The sequence below is a fragment of the Callospermophilus lateralis genome, chromosome 7 (assembly GCF_048772815.1).
Source record: "Callospermophilus lateralis isolate mCalLat2 chromosome 7, mCalLat2.hap1, whole genome shotgun sequence".
Lineage (NCBI taxonomy): Eukaryota > Metazoa > Chordata > Mammalia > Rodentia > Sciuridae > Callospermophilus > Callospermophilus lateralis.
The window spans coordinates 50,902,953-50,919,747 of NC_135311.1; positions in this window are offsets into that span (position 1 = coordinate 50,902,953).

Sequence of the window (16,795 nt, forward strand, 5' to 3'; positions counted from 1 at the left end):
TGTCATAAAGTATGAAAATCAAGATTATTCTGTGTTATAAATGCCAAGCACACTTTAAATATATAAGCAAAGTGAAGTTGAAAGTAAAATTTCAAAAAAAAAATCACTAAGCATATGAAATAAAGTGCTAGTATGGAATTATAGGAAAATAGAAACATGAAGGTGAAATTATTGAACTTATGTACTGTGATGATAATTTAAGAAAAAGGTGAACATGAAAAGAAAATTTAGAATGAACATGTTGCAAAGTATCTGTAGAAAATTATACAAACAAGAGAAATAAATGAATTTCTTAAAGTTGTATTTTTGTATTTGTTTTAAAATTAGTTAAGGAAAACATTGCACCATGATTTTTTTACATGAACTCACAAAATATTTCCACAGATTTTTGATCCAATTTATTACAATGTTTTTCCAACTGAGGTAACTTCAAATTAATTGTTAATTATCACACTATGAATAAAGCCCTCTTTCTCATCTTGTATCTCTCATATATCAATGTTTTTCCTATAGAAATGAACTTACTTTTATTTTATGTTTGGGTGCAATTCATAAAAAGAGACCTCACAGTTCTGTCTAAAATAGTGGTTGGCTTATATTAGGAATTTTATAAATAGAATTTCAATTATCTTTCTCTTGATCTTTTTAAAAATCTTATTTATTTTTACTTTTTTATTAGAGCATTAAAGTTATACATAGAGAGTAGTTGGGTTCATCTTGACAAAGTCATACATTCATGGAATTTGATTTTCTCCATTTCAGTCCTAGTCTTTCCCTGCTCCCCTCCATTCCTCTGTACTCCTCCCTCTAATCTACTGATCTTCCTTTTACTCATTCATTTATTTATTTTTAATTGGTCTTTCTTCTCATACATAAAGATGGAATTCTCTGTGGTATATTTATATATGCACATGACATCATTTGGTTAAATTCATTCCATATTTCCTCCCCTTTCCTTCCCACTACCTCTTGATCTCCTTCTTCTACTCCACTGATCTTCCCTGCATCTTTATGAAATTTGATTTCCCACCCCTTTTTCTTCTTATTTTTCACTAGCTTCCATATTTGGGAGAAAACATCTGACCCTTGATTTTCTGTGTCAGGCTTACTTCACTTAGCACGATATTTTCCATTTCTATGTAAATCTGATTTAATAATCACCTTGATACCAGGATCACTCTTTATTTAAAGGTGTCTAGTATATTTTTAATTTTATAAAAGAAACTCAATCAAATGTCATTAAGCAAATGATGTGATAGATAGATGTGCAATAAATACTATATTGAAGTTTAAAAAATGCTAAAATAATCTCTGTGATGATAAAAACCATGCTAGGAATAGTACCTGGAACAGTATGCGGTAACGGCAGAATAAGTCTTGAACTTTTTAAATTGTTTTCTAGTAAACAAATTAAGATATATTGAAGACTACTTCTGTATCCGCCAATTATTATTTCTATGTATAAACTGCTGGGTAGCAGAAAGTAGTATTTGTGTAACTCCCTAAATAGGATCATTTTTATATTTTGCTATATTATTTCTTTTAAACTTGCAATAGTTAAAAAGGCAAAGTCAAAAATATAATATGGATGATAAGAAAGATGAAATACTTTATACTTTTTATTCCCTTCAGTTTGTATCCCCAAACAGCCCTACCAGTTTCTGATCATTTCATCAGGATATGAAGGTTCATATGTTTTCTGTTAATCTTATTTCATTAGACAACAATTAATATCAAAAATATTATTTCACAGTACTATGTTGTTTCTTTAATAAAAAAAATTAAATTACTGTTTAACACAGTGCATGCCAACTAAGTTTCCAAACTTTCAGCAACTCAGATTCTCTCAAAATCACTTGCTCCAAAAAACACCTGACAGTAGAGATTTGCTAATTTTTTTTTCAGTGAAATTAAGCAACTCAAAATTATTTATCAATTATCATCACAGAATGAGCAAAACCATTTTTTGGTGGTACCAGGGATTGAAGCCAGGGGCACTAAACCCTGAAGCCACTTCCCCAGCCGTTTTTAATATTTTATTTCGAGTCAGGGTCTCTCTGAGTTACTTAGGGCCTTGCTAAATTGCTGAGGCTGGCTTTGAACTTGCGATCCTCCTACCTCAGGCTCCTGAGCTGCAGAGATTATAGGCATGCGATACCATGCACAGCCACAAAAACTTCTTTTAACTGCTGTCCTCTCAATTTTATCATTTTACACCAGTGTTCTATTTTTAATAAATAAAATATGAAATAATTGTCATTGAAAACGAAAAAAATGGATAAAGAATAATGGAAATCCTAAGAATAGCTGCTATTTAGGTGGGAAATATAGTAATTTTTCTCAAAACTTTCTTGACTCTCAAGATCAGTGATTATGATCTCATTATATTTGTTACATTTCACAACACTATGGAACAGTTAATTAATTGTAAGCACCATTAAGAGTAATAATAATATTAGCTAATAATAATAAATACTAATAAGAGATAAGCTTATTATTTTTCTGAAAACTGAAGAATTCTATATAGCATATGGTATTGTGTGTATGTTTTCTGTAATTAAAAAAAAAACAAATATACATTATTTTACAGATAACTTCTTGAAGTCATAATGTCATTCTACCCCAATGTCTTCATTTGGAAAATGTAAGTAGAGATCATATTTGTCTATTTTAAATGAGTGTCATGTAAATCAAAGTACAAAAAACTGAAGAACTACAAGTAGTAGCTCATAATAACATCTTACCGATGATGTTTTATCATTCATTTTAGAATTTTAGCATGCTTATTTGTTTTACTTTCCATTTTAACAGAAGGCATTTGCTATTCTATTATTTGTTCATATAAACTTCCTATCAGATACTAAAGTGATATAGTTTTAGAAATTCAATGTACTTAAATTCTATCACTTTTCTAGAGTAGACCATGCAAAACAGGAGCTTATGAATGAAAATATGTTAATTATAACCTTATGAACACATTGAGAAATAAGTTACACACATAATATTGGCCCTCTGCTTTCTGCCCCTAAGGTTTGTCTTATCTACATATTTTATTTTACATGGCATCAAGCTATAGGTGATCTTTTGTAGCTGACTTTTTTCACCTAAAACCATGAAGGTAAGATTATCTACTTTGACATTTACTGGAAATTTCTTCTATTTTATTTTCAGGTATTAATCCATTGTATTGGTAGATCTCATGGTTTTCATTCAAATATTTGGCTCTTATAAATAAAGCTGCTATAGATGTTCACATTTCAAACTTTGAGGTACATATGTTGTTGTTATTGTTTTTGTCCCCATTTTTCTTCTCTCTATCTCCTTGTCTTGGTTAGGTACATAGGAGGAAATTTTTAATAAACTACCTAGGGTTAAACTTCTAATGCCTTATTTAACACATTTAAAACAAACTGTTCAAATATTTTACAGTGGCTGCACAAACTCAGACTCCCTCAATCAATATGTTAGGTTTCCAGTTTCTTCTCCTCAGAAACACTTGTTATTGTCTGTCTGGTCTATTATACCTATTCTAGCAGGTACGAAATGACTCTGACAGTGTAGTCAGTGTAGATAAAGTCAAAAGGCATTATTGTCATTGGGCTCTATTTTATACCTTGCATTTACTTTTGAGTAGGAAAAGGAAGGGAAAATGTTGTTCAAGAGCTTTCCGCTCTTAACTTCTCTATCTATACAAGATACTCAAAGAACAATGTCAAAAATATGCTTTGCTCAAAACATTTTGGCTATTTGATAACTACACATCAAGCCACTATCTATTTCTTTTGCTATTATAAAAACACACAGGCTGCGTTCTGATCATGTTGCAGTTATGATAGTACATTAGGGCCAAATGGATATCAATTGAGGGGTCAAATGCTTTCCATAGAAGACTCCGGTAATTGTGATTTTAGTGAAGTATTTTTACACAGCTGGAGTTAAGTCTCTGCTGTGTTTATCCAGACTTGGAGCCTAAAATTTCATATAACTAAACCTTAACCTTTAAAAGTTTTCTAGCAACTCTATAAAAAATTGGTTTTCCTAAAATAATTGAGCAATGTCTATATTCATTAACTGCTGGCAATGGCCATCTTTTCGTAGTTAGAATATTTACTGTGTACAGAAAGTTTTTTATTAGTATGACCTGAACTCTGTATGGGTACTTGATGAGTAAATCTATATCATTTACCTTTTATTTGTCTTTCAGTTCTTACATTTAAGACTATTGTTTATATCAAAAAAGAGTTGGGAGCCAATTCACTAACACAATTAGACTATTCCAACATCATCCATGCTTCTTAGTATTTTCTAGAAAAAAGTCAAAAGAAGTTTCAAATGTCTTTCAATTTTATTGATTTTTTAAAAATTTTTATGTGACAGCGGAATGCATTACAATTCTCATTATACATATAGAGCACAATTTTTCATATTTCTGGTTGTATACAAAGTATATTCACACAAGTCTGTGTCTTCATAAATGTACTTTGGATAGTAATGATCATCACATTCCACCATCATTAATTACCCCGTGCTTCCTCCCTTCCCCTCCAACCCCTCTGCCCTATCTAGGGTTCCTCTATTCCTCCCATGCTCCCTCTCCCTACTCCACTATGAATCAGCCTCTTTATATCAGAGAAAACATTCAGAAATTGATTTTCAGGGATTGGCTGAATTCACTTAGCATTATCTTCTGTAATTCCATCCATTTACCTGCAAATGCCATAATTTTATTATCTTTTATTGCTGAGTAATATTCTGTTGTGTACATATGCCACATTTTTTTACACATTCATCTACTGAAGGACATGTAGATTGGTTCCACAATTTAGCAATTGTGAATTGTGCTGCTCTAAACATTGATGTGACTGTGTCCCTGTAGTATGTTGTTTTTAAGTCCTTTGGGTATAGACTAAGGAGAGGAATATCTAGGTCAAATGGTGGTTACATTCCCAATTTTCCAAGGAATTTCCATACTGCTTTCTATATTGGCTGCAATTTGCAGTCCCACCAGTAATGTATAAATCTACCTTTTTCCCCACATCCTTTCCAACACTTATTGTTGTTTGTATGCATAATAGCTGCCATTCTGACTGGAGTGAGATGATATTTTAGAGTAGTTTCGATTTGCATTTCTCTAATTGCTATATATGATGAACATTTTTTCATATATTTGTTGATTGTTTGTATATCATCTTCTGAGAAGTGTCTTGTCAGATCCTTAGCCCATTTATTGATTGGGTCATTTGTGGGGTTTTTTTGTTTGTTTGTTTGTTTTGTTTTATTTTGGTGTTTAGCTTTTTGAGCTCTTTATATACACTAGAGATTAGTACTCTATCTGATGTGTGAGGGGTGAAGATTTGCTCCCAAGATGTAGGTGCTCTATTCACCTCACAAATTGTTTCTTTTTCTGAGAAGAAACTTTCAAGTTTGAGTCCATCCCATTTATTGCAGGTAGACCAATGGTACACAATAGAGGACACAGAGACTAACCCATAAAATTACAATTATCTTATATTAGACAAAATTGCCAAAAACATGCATTGGAGAAAAGAGAGCCTCTTCATCAAATAGTGCTGGAAAAACTGGAAATCCTTATGCAACAAAACAAAATTAAACTCCAATCTCACATCATGCAAAAAACTCAACTCAAAATGGATCAAGAACTTAGGGAATAAAACTAGAGACCCTGTATCTAATAGGGATTAGGCTTCAACTTCCTTCATAAGACTCCTTTGGTGCAAGAATTTATTTGATATTTAGTGCTCTAAAACTATGTCACATATAGAATTGCAGAGTGATGTTTTCTTATAATTTTACTTTCTCAAAGTACTTGAATGTCTACTATGTGCTAGTTACTATCTTAGATACTTAGGCAAAAGCACTGTGTGCACATTTCTTACATAGCAACGTTTTTGTGAAGTTATTGTGGTATTTCAGGCATAAGATATTTTGACTGATATGAGGGTGGTAAAAATGGGTATGTTAATGATGTCCAGATCTAGAGTTATATTCATAGTGATAAAATGTTCTGTAATTACTGAATCTGAAACTTGAGGAAAAGGAAGCCTAATGTGTAGAAAATTAACACACACTTATGATTTATGTGCTAGAGATATAAAGGTATTTATCTAGCTGGAGAGACTAGGGAATAGTACTGAGTTATATAAAGGGAGACAAATTTGAAAAAATGATATGAAAGAGACAATTTAGTAATAAATGTAGGATTCTTACAAATGAAGGTTTTTCTTAGAAAATCCAAAAATTCTTGAAAACATTTAAGAACTAATGTATAAATATGATTGACTTTGTAAGTCATGGGTCATATTTGTAAAGTAAAAACCATCATAATGAAATTCTTATCAATTGCTTATCTTAGAAATCAGTTTATGGTGCAGATACTTCAGAAGTTGAGCATTGCGTTTCATTTATGAAAACTAGAAATGGTCTGTTTTTGTATAATACATGCCAACTGTTATCAAAAAGAGATAAAGGTCCTCTTCCAGTAAGCTTTTATGAGTTAGAGGGTACAAAATACCTTTTTCACATATGAATCTAAAATTTGTTGTGATATTTTTAAAATTTAGTGAGAATTTATTAGTTAAGTGAAATATTAAACTTCTGGGTTTTTTTTTTTTATTTTTTCATGATTCCTTTGCTTTTGACCACCTTTTGTACTATCATTGTAATATCAAGAGGAAGCCAAAATGATCCAACATATGTAGATCATCTACAAATACCTTTTCAATGAGTCCCCATGAGGTATCTGTTTATATACACTTTTAATTATTATTATTATTTGTACCGGGGATTGAGCTCAGGAGCACTCAAACACTGAGCCATATCCCCAGCCCTGTTTTGTATTTTATTTAGAGACATGTTTCACTGAGTTGCTTAAGCACCTCACTTTTGCTGAGGCTGGCTTTGAACTCACAATTCTCCTGATTCAGTCTCCCAAGCCACTGGGATTACAGGCATGCATCACCAAGCCCTGTTTACGGGCTTACACTTTTAATTTATATTACTGCTTTAAGCTGCATCATTTCACACTGAAAGGAAGCACAGTATTTTATTGTTCTGCATCCTACATTTTTGTAATTTTCAATAAACAAAGTAGTTAACAAAATATATTATTAGGTAGATACTAGATTCTCAAGCACAAAAATGTGCCTTATTTTAAAGAAAATTGATGAAGATCATACCGTAAGGCACTTTATTTCTGACAAGAAAAACAACATACACATCTCAAAGAAGAAGCAGATGTCAGACATTAATGATAACCAGTGTGCATTTTCATGGTCCAGTAGTTGGTGGTACTTAATTTCAACAAAATCACGTTCATCCTACAACCTTTTCAGTGTGCCTGTGTAAACTTGACAGTAACTTTAAATCTTGTTGACAACTACTTCCCTTATCTTTCAGCAGGCAGTCAGTTGCAGTTCAAGTAGTACCACACAGAGAAGTAATTCTCAATTTTTCTCCCATTCTCTAAACTCAAATGTAGTCATTTGGAACAAAGCCAAATGTTGGGTCAGAATGCTAAAGCATCCCAGAGGATATTAAATCAGGTGAACAATTAGAAATTCGATAGAAAACACTGAGTCAGTTTCATTTTTAACACAAAGATCACCTTGATTTCTAAACTGTTCCAGACATTGTTGTTTGATGGTTGGAAAGAAGGAATTGCTTCTCAAATAGGAGAAAAAAATGAGATTATATAATCAGAGGCCAAATGAAGACAAATGGAACAAGTTAGGAAGAGCTTTACTCAAAGAATGGGTGTGACATGTGATTATTAATATTCAGAGAATTGCTTTTTGCAAAGAACTCCAAAGGCCAAAAATGCAAATGGGCAATATAAATGCTTAGTGAAGTAAATAGTGTGTGTGTGTGTGTGTGTGTGTGTGTGTGATTGCAGCAAAATAAATAAAATCCCAGTATATCACTATATTCATGATAAATTTACATACTAATTTTTAATCTGGGTATATAAATCAATGTTAATCTTGGAAAACTATGAAAGTAGGTGTTATAGTTTAATGTGTTTGTTTAAAAAAAAAAGAGACAGCTTTGAGTCCTAGATTTCCAATTCATTAGATACATAATTTTGGTTAATTCTCATAAATGTTTTAAACTTGAAAATTAAAATGGGCATAAGTACTCCCCAGGCTTTAATTGTGTCAATCACACATAAAAAATGCAGAAGAGTCCAGACAGAAACTTAATGATACCATAGTACTAATAGGTTTTCATGCTAATAGTATATATTGCCATTCCAAATATTTCACATTTGCTCATGCTGTTTTCATGATCTGCATTGTGTTTCTTTTCCTCTCATTCTTTAAAAATTCTCCTAAAACCATTTCATTATGTGGCACTGGGATATTTTCACCTCTTTTAAGTTACTATAGCACCCCATGGAAATCTATTATGATTCCACTTACCAGTTCATATGAATATCACCCATTAACGTGTCACTCCTCAGATGAAACTGGAATATCTTAAAGTCACCCTTATCATGTCTCATTCACATCTTTATCTCCAGAATTCAACACTAAAATCTAGTATTCTGAAGTATTCTCTTAATGCTGATAAATCAAAATTCTAAGAGTGAGAGTATAAAGTGAAAGAAACAAGCAATTGTTGAATTACATTTCTGTTTTTATGTATTTTTCTCTTTCTCTTCAGGAATTAAGTTTTTCAATGATTTGACCTTAATTTTATTGCTAATCTAAGAAAGAGAATTTTTCACATTAACACAAAGATCAAGTCTATCTATATTCAGGAACATAATGAATAATGCCATAATATTTAATTTTATTTTCTTTGGGATCTTTAGACAACTCAAACACAGCCATTCAACTTATACAAAGAGAAAACACAAGTTATTACAAACTGTTGTGACAGCAAGTTTGAAATGCATTATTTATTTTTAAATTTGATATTATAACATAACATAGACACAACTAACATAAGCTCTTATAATTATGGCATTTAAAAATGAAATATTTATCAGCTTTTAAGAAGTTTTTTAGCTTGCAAATTAAAATAAATTATTTAGTTGAAAAATATTAATATCTTACTCACTTGATTCTTACATCTTGTAAAATGACATAACCCTCCACACCCTTCCAAAAAATCCCAGATATATCCTATATATTTTTCCCAACCAAGAAATTTTATTGGGGAGATTCACAAAGGGGAAGAAAAGGAGACGCAGAGAGCAGAGAGCAGAGAGAGGAGAGAAAGAAGAGGAAAAGGGCAGAGCTGCTACCTTGAACCAGCTGAATTTTAATGTTTGGACTCATTGAATCAAGTTTAGGCTATAACAGAGTAAATACCTATATGCTTCTTTAGAGAGGACAGTTTGTTGAAAAACTGGCACATTCCTAATTGCATTGCATGTCCTGGCAAAAGGTTTCACTTCATGTGAGAAATTTTGGCATCATTCACTGGAATGTCTTAAACTAAATCAAGAAATCAGCACTGGCAATTAGGTTACTGGAACAGTTTGGTTTTTCTAAATATGACAGTGTGTAAACCACAGACCACAAAACAAATAGATGAAGCAGGTGTGAGACAGACTCCGAGCTGGAAGACTGCCAATTGATCAGCTCCACCAAGGTTCTATTATCTAACCAGAAACACATTTTGTTGATATTTAGACATTTCCCCCCTAGATTAACTTCTGCCAACTGGGTACAGATCAGTGAGCATAATGGCCACAACCATTACAGATTCAGGTAACTGATTGGCACTACAATCTAGTCTGTACCTGAGGTTTTCTCTGCTTGCATACATAGATATTGATATAACTATACAACGTCAACTATTTTTCAAGCTGGACACACAGAACAATCTACAGATATATGCCTGCATTTCATTCACATCAAAACTTATTTATACAAACAACTGAGATGATTAACAGATGTATAAAATGTGATCATTAAATTGTTTATCCTGAAGTACTGAGTGCAAAGTGATAAGTTGATAGAGTTATGTGTATGAAAAGTCATGGATTATAAGAGGTGATAGATGTGTAAAGGACAATAATTATACAAGAAAACATTCAACTCTATTGACTGTGCTCATTTATAACTCTGAATTGAATGTGATAAAAATAAGTTTTTATAGCTTTTTATATTATTATATATTCAACAATTATATTCAAATATTCATAGTCATGCCTCTATTCTAAGTCAGAACAAGACTTATACTAAATTCATTATACAGGTTACTTGATTCATTCATAATGCTTAAGCATTTTACAATTGTCTCTTTCCCCCTTACTTAAAAATGGAGAAAACTTTATGCAAGTTTGTTTTTGAATAAAAATGAATGACAAAATGGGATGTAAAAATAATTGTTGATCAAGGAATATTAATAAATTAGAAATATTTTCCTTATATATTGGCAAATATTGGGTTGGCCTTCCAATAATCATTTTAAAAACAAAGAAACTACATTGAGTAGAAATGAAATTAAATATAATGCACCTGCTAAAAGCATATAGATTTTTAATTGATTTTATTTTTTAAATACATGACAGTGGAATGCATTACAATTCTTATTACACATATAGAGCACAGTTTTTCATATCTCTGTTTGTATATAAACTATGTTCACACCAATTCATGTCTTTATACATGTACTTTGGATAATGATGTCCATCACGTTCCAGCATCCTTGCTAACCACCTGCCCTCTCCCTACCCCTCCCACCCCTCTGCCCTATCTAGAATTCATTGATTTTTGACAAATATACAGAATCATTAAAACCTCATCTAAGCTATGCATTTTGAAAGGTTCCATTTCATTACTCTATAGATATGCCTTTTAACAATCTCTAGTTTAGGTATCCACTGATCTGATGTCTGACAATAAACTTTAGATTTACAATTATAGTATTTCTTTTCTATATATAGAATCATAGAGAATGTATTGTTTTTAGGTCAATCTTCTTTCACATATCATAATGCTTTTCAAACTCATTATTTTTGTATTTATCAGTGATTTTTTTATTTCTTTTGCTGATAATTATTCCATTTTCTCAATATTTTTCTTTTTTATTGATTTTATTTTTTTTAAATACATGACAGTGGAATGTATTACAATTCTTGTTACACATTTAGAGCACAATTTTTCATATCTTTGTATAAAATATGTTCACACCAATTTATGTCTTTATACATGTACTTGTTTTTTTGCATTACAATTCTTATTATACATATATACCATAATTTTTCATATCTGTTTGTATATAAAGTAGGACACCTAATTTGTGTCTTCATACGTGTACTTTAGATAATCTCCATCACATTCTACCTTCCTTGCTAATCCCCTGCCTTCTCCCTTTCCCTCCCTTCCTTCTTCCCTATCTAGAATTCATCTATTTCCCCCATGTTCCCCATTCCCTACCCATTATGAGTCAACCTCCTTATATCAGAGAAAACATTTGGCATTTGTTTTGGGGGGATTGTCTAACTTCACTTAGCATTATCTTCTCCAATGCCATCCATTTACTTGCAAATGCCATGATTTAATTCTCTTTTATTGCTGAGTAAAATTCCATTGTGTATATATGCCACATTTTTTTAGTCCATTCATTCACTGAAGGGCATCTAGGTTGGCTCCACAGTTTAGCTATTGTAAATTGTGCTGCTATAAACATCAATGTTGCTGTGTTCCTGTAGTATGCTGTTTTTAAGTCCTTTGGGTATAGTCCAAAGAGAGGGATAGCTGGGTCAAATGGTGGTTCCATTCCCAGATTTCCAAGGAATTTCCATACTGCTTTCCATATTGTATGCACCAATTTGTTTAGACATTCACAAATATTGATGAATATTTATTTATATTTATATTATAAGTGACATTCATCAAAATATTTATTTACAAGTATTTGTTTTGGTGTATATTTGCATGTCTCCTCAGTTTTCTTTGGGGAGATTAATGGCTAAGTTATAATAAATATATGTTTTAAGATATTATCAAATGCTTTTCCAAGTGGTTATAACATTTCACACTCTCACTGGTGATAGTCATGATTATTTTGCTTTAAATCTTCATTAACTTTTGGTATTGTAAGGCATTTTAGTTTTGGTCATTTTACTGTATGTAACATCGTGTCTCACTATAAATTTAGTTTGAAGTTCTCTGATGAGTAGAGATATTGAGCATTTATTTGTGTATATTGGATAATCACATATAATTATCTGTGTGTTCAATGATTTCCCTTTCTGTTGAGGTATATGTATTATTAATTTTTAGGAAGAATATATATTTTATTTAACTTTTTAAAAATTTATCTGATATATAATAACTAAAAAAAGGACATATGAATGGGATACCATTTCCTGTTTTAATATATTTATATGATGTATAAAGTTTAAATCACATTAAACATACCGAACACCTCAAGAATTTATCATCTCTTATAGTAAACTCATCCAAAATTCCTCTACCATTTTTAAATATACACTGCATCCTAGTTAATAACGTCTTCCTTCTACCTAAATGTAACTTTAAATATTTGAAAGTATTCTGACCAAACTTTCTGCATCCTCCCTCTACACTACTCTGCAGTATCTAATAACAACAATTATACTCTCAACTCCCAAGAGATTGTTTTTTAGATTCCACAATAGTGGTATCATGTAGTACCTGTTTTTCTGTGCCTGACTTATTTAATTTAACCTATTGACCTCCAGTTTCATCCATGTTTTCAGGAATGACTACATTTCATTCTTCTTAAATCTAAATAGTATCCCATTGTTTATATGTTTCACTTTTTCTTAATTCATCAACTGATGACAGTTAGGTTGATTTTAACTCTTGGATATGGAAATAGTACTGCAATATACATGTAAATACAGATGTCTGTCCATCATGCTGATTTTATTCCTTTTGGATAAATAACCAGATGTGGGATACAATTTTTGATAAATTTTGAGGTGGTTTTTGTATCTCATGAGAGATAGGGGCCCAGTTTTATTTTTATTTATGTAAATTCTCATTTAGCCAGCATCATTTATTAAAAAGTTGTCAAAACAAACGTGAGAAGAAAAAGAAAATCTGACGAGATTTCTTCAATCCCCCAGCACATGTTCTTTATACCTTTCTCAAAGTTTTTCATTGCTTTTTATTTTATCTATAGTTCAACTTGGAAGAACAGTAACCTTAACAACATTGAGACTTCTAATCCTTAAATTATAATATATCAAATTTTAAAGGATATTTAATAATCCTTTTAATAATGCTTTATAACATTTAGTATGCATGTGTTAAATTATTTTGTTAAATTTAAATTTGTTCATATGTATATTATATTCTGATGCTATTGCAAATGGAAATCATTAAAATTTTATTCAATTATTTAGTTCAATACTAGAGCCTGAAAATACTGTCAATTTTTTTATTTTGACTTCAATTTTAAAATATGCTAAATTAATTTATTAGTTACAGATTTTCATGGAATGTTTATTATTTTATTTAAATGGTTATATTGTCCAAAATTACAAAAAAGGAAAATAGATCTCATTTTGTTGCAAACTTTAATTTCTTTTTCTTAACCTTTTGTACTCAAACTTCCATTATATATGGAAGTAATAAGAGCAGATATCCTTGCCTTGTTTGTCATTTAAGGAGTAAATCAGTCTTTCACTTTCAAGTTATTGTATTAACTGCATGTTGTTTAGAGACACTCTTCAGATTGTCAAGGAAATCTCTTCCATTACATTCTTGAAAGTTCTATCAAGCATGAATGTCAAGGTTTTTTTTTTAATTTTATATTCATCTACTGAGATTAGCATATAATGTGCCTTTTTTCAGTTTATTACTAAGGTGAATTATACTTTTGAGTAGTAAAAGAACCATACAATAAACCCATTCCAATTATAATAATTTATCATTTTTACTAAATACAATTCCTGGATTCAATTGGTTAAATTTTTGTTTGAAATATTTGCATTTATATTCATGAAATACATCAGTGTGAAGTTTCCTTTTCTTATAAATACTTTGTTTAATATGTTTTTTATAATCTTGATCTTATAAAATTAATTAGAAAATGTACACACTTTTTTTCTGCAAGAATTTATATGACACTCATACTATTTATTCTTTAAATATTTGAAAGTATTCTCCAGTGATGCCATTTGTGCTCGATTTTTGAGGATGAGTTTTAATGTACAATTAAATGTACTGATTCTCATAAATATATTCAGATTTTCTTTTTCTTTTCATCTCTCTTGTAATTTTTAAGTTTCTTAAACTTGTCTATTATCTCCAACTTTAGACTATATATGAATAAAATTTGTTCATTATTTTATTCTTTTGAATTCCTAATACTAGCAAATTGAGCACCTTTAATTTTTATGACTGTAGAAACTAGACTTTTGTAAATTTCATTGATCTTTCATAAAGGTCAGTTTCATTTTTGCTTATTTTGTTTTACTGTATTATCTATTCTTGACAAATATATAATATATGAAATGAACACATTTCCCTGTCACATGGAAATACACATGGTCCTAAAAAGATCTTTTGTGCCTTTAGGGACATACATTCCTAACAGAATGTTTTGTCAAATTATCCCTAGATGGTGGAATGTGCACACATGGTTGTAACCTTATCAGATTTTCTGAATAAATTTCCTGTGGAGATTTGTGAAACTCTGTTCTTCATCGCTCCTCCCATTTAATAGAATTCTTTGATCAGATATACATATATGATCACTTTTATGAAAGCTGTATCACCAGGGCATTACAGAGAAATAGAACCATACAATATATTAATATGGATGGACACAGACATTTATTATTAAGAACTGCCTCGCATAATTACAGAAGCTGCCAATTTTAAATTTTCATAATCAAAGTCCCAGAATACAAAGGCCAGAAGCTCCCATAGCACCAGGTAGAATGTATATCCTACAGGCTGTCAAACAACAGGAATTCTCATATTTGGAAGATAAACCTTTTGTTGTACACTGGCCATAAACTGATTGGATGAGGCTTAAATTAATTAGGAACTCCAAAGAAATCTACTTTACTCAATCTACTAATTTAAAAGTAAATAATCCTTACAACACACCCAGAATAATTTTTCATTCAAATATCTGAGTACTTCATTGCCCATTAAAGTCAACACATATAAAATTTACATCACAGAGCCAAAGTGGGTAAAAGAAAAGAAAATCTAGTTCTTAATTAGACATTCTATTTTATTCAACAAGTTGAAGATATTTATCTTTGTATTCTCTACAACTTGTACTCAACCAGGTAAATCCATCTGTGAGCATTTGGTGATTAAGTCTTAACAAAATCTAAAGGAGTGGTGCTCTAGTAATGAGGAGGGTGGAGAAACCTGTAATTTGGAGGCAGATTCAACCAAGATTCAATTGTATCCCAAATATGATTTCTTTGACGTAGTGCACACTGTGTAACTTCTCCCACGTGTGCATAAACTTCCTTAATAATAGCTAACAAAAATGTTGGAAGACTTTGATGTGCATGGTACAACCACCTTTTACCATGTTGCACAAAATTGTGGCAGAGTGTAGGCCACTTGATGATCACAGTGGTGTCCACATCAATTCATGTCCCTCAACATTCTCAAAGCACGACAGCAGCAGTCTTAAGACACTCACCACATCATTCAATTCCTCTGCTTCCTACAATGACTTTCAATCTAAGAAAATCACATACCTTGCCTACATTCTAAAATCTCATGTTACCTGATCCTGTCCACTAAAGACTTTTGAAGTAGCTGACATTTCTTCTGATCACATTCTTTCTCCGTATCTGTCTGACTGCCTTTTTCTGATCATTCAGGTCTCACCTCAGAAACCATCTTCTCACAATTTTCCTTCGTCGTGATTCTACAGAAGCAGGTATCACTGCCCAGTGTTTTCCTTAATTTCTCAGTCTAGTTCTCCAGTACATTCCCTCTTCATTAAAACAGTGCCTTGCATAAGGAATCACAATACATATTTTTGAATGAAAGAATAAATGATTTCAGATCACCTCAAACTCTACCTTTCTTCCAAGCTTTCCTTCCCCCAGTCTGTTAAAATTCACAGATATAAAATCACAAAGTTCTGTTGATTCACGATGCTAAAGAAAACTAAGCTTTTTATTTTTTAAAGTTAAAAATCTCCAAGCTTTAAGAATAAGTTGTAGAGCTATAGAATCGCTTTAATCTTAAGAGAAAGCAACTGCATTTGCCAGCATTATACTTTCAAATTATTGGTTTAACTACCTGTGGCCATTTTGTTGAATTACAATGTTTTCTTTTCTATAGATTTTTTTTTCTCTTTGTTCAGATGAATGGTTGAACACATATGTGTCTCTTAATTTAGAACTCCAATCTTTGGCCACTGTAATCAATCAACTGCCATGCACAGTTCCCTAAATATTTCTTTTTCTTGCCTCAGTAGGTATTTAAATTTCCCATTAGAAATCACTAGGGTAAAATGTTAACAAGTACCTTAGCAATTTCAGTCAGTTACATGAATAATATTTTAATATTTTAAAATATATGATACAAATAGGATATTTAACCAAAAAAAGTTACTTTTTATGGTTTAAAAGTTGGAACTTTGATGTTGGAAATGGAAAGTATATTTTAAGCCAGGATTCCTATTTTTCTTGCCTCCAGGAGAAAAGAGCTCAGTCTATTTTAAATTAATTCTGTGATACAATTTCCCATTAGTATTTTTAACTTTGACTTTTTCTTAGATTTCCTCTAAGCTCTGGTACTTATGTTTTCTTAATTACAAAGGGAAATAAAAATATATATATTTA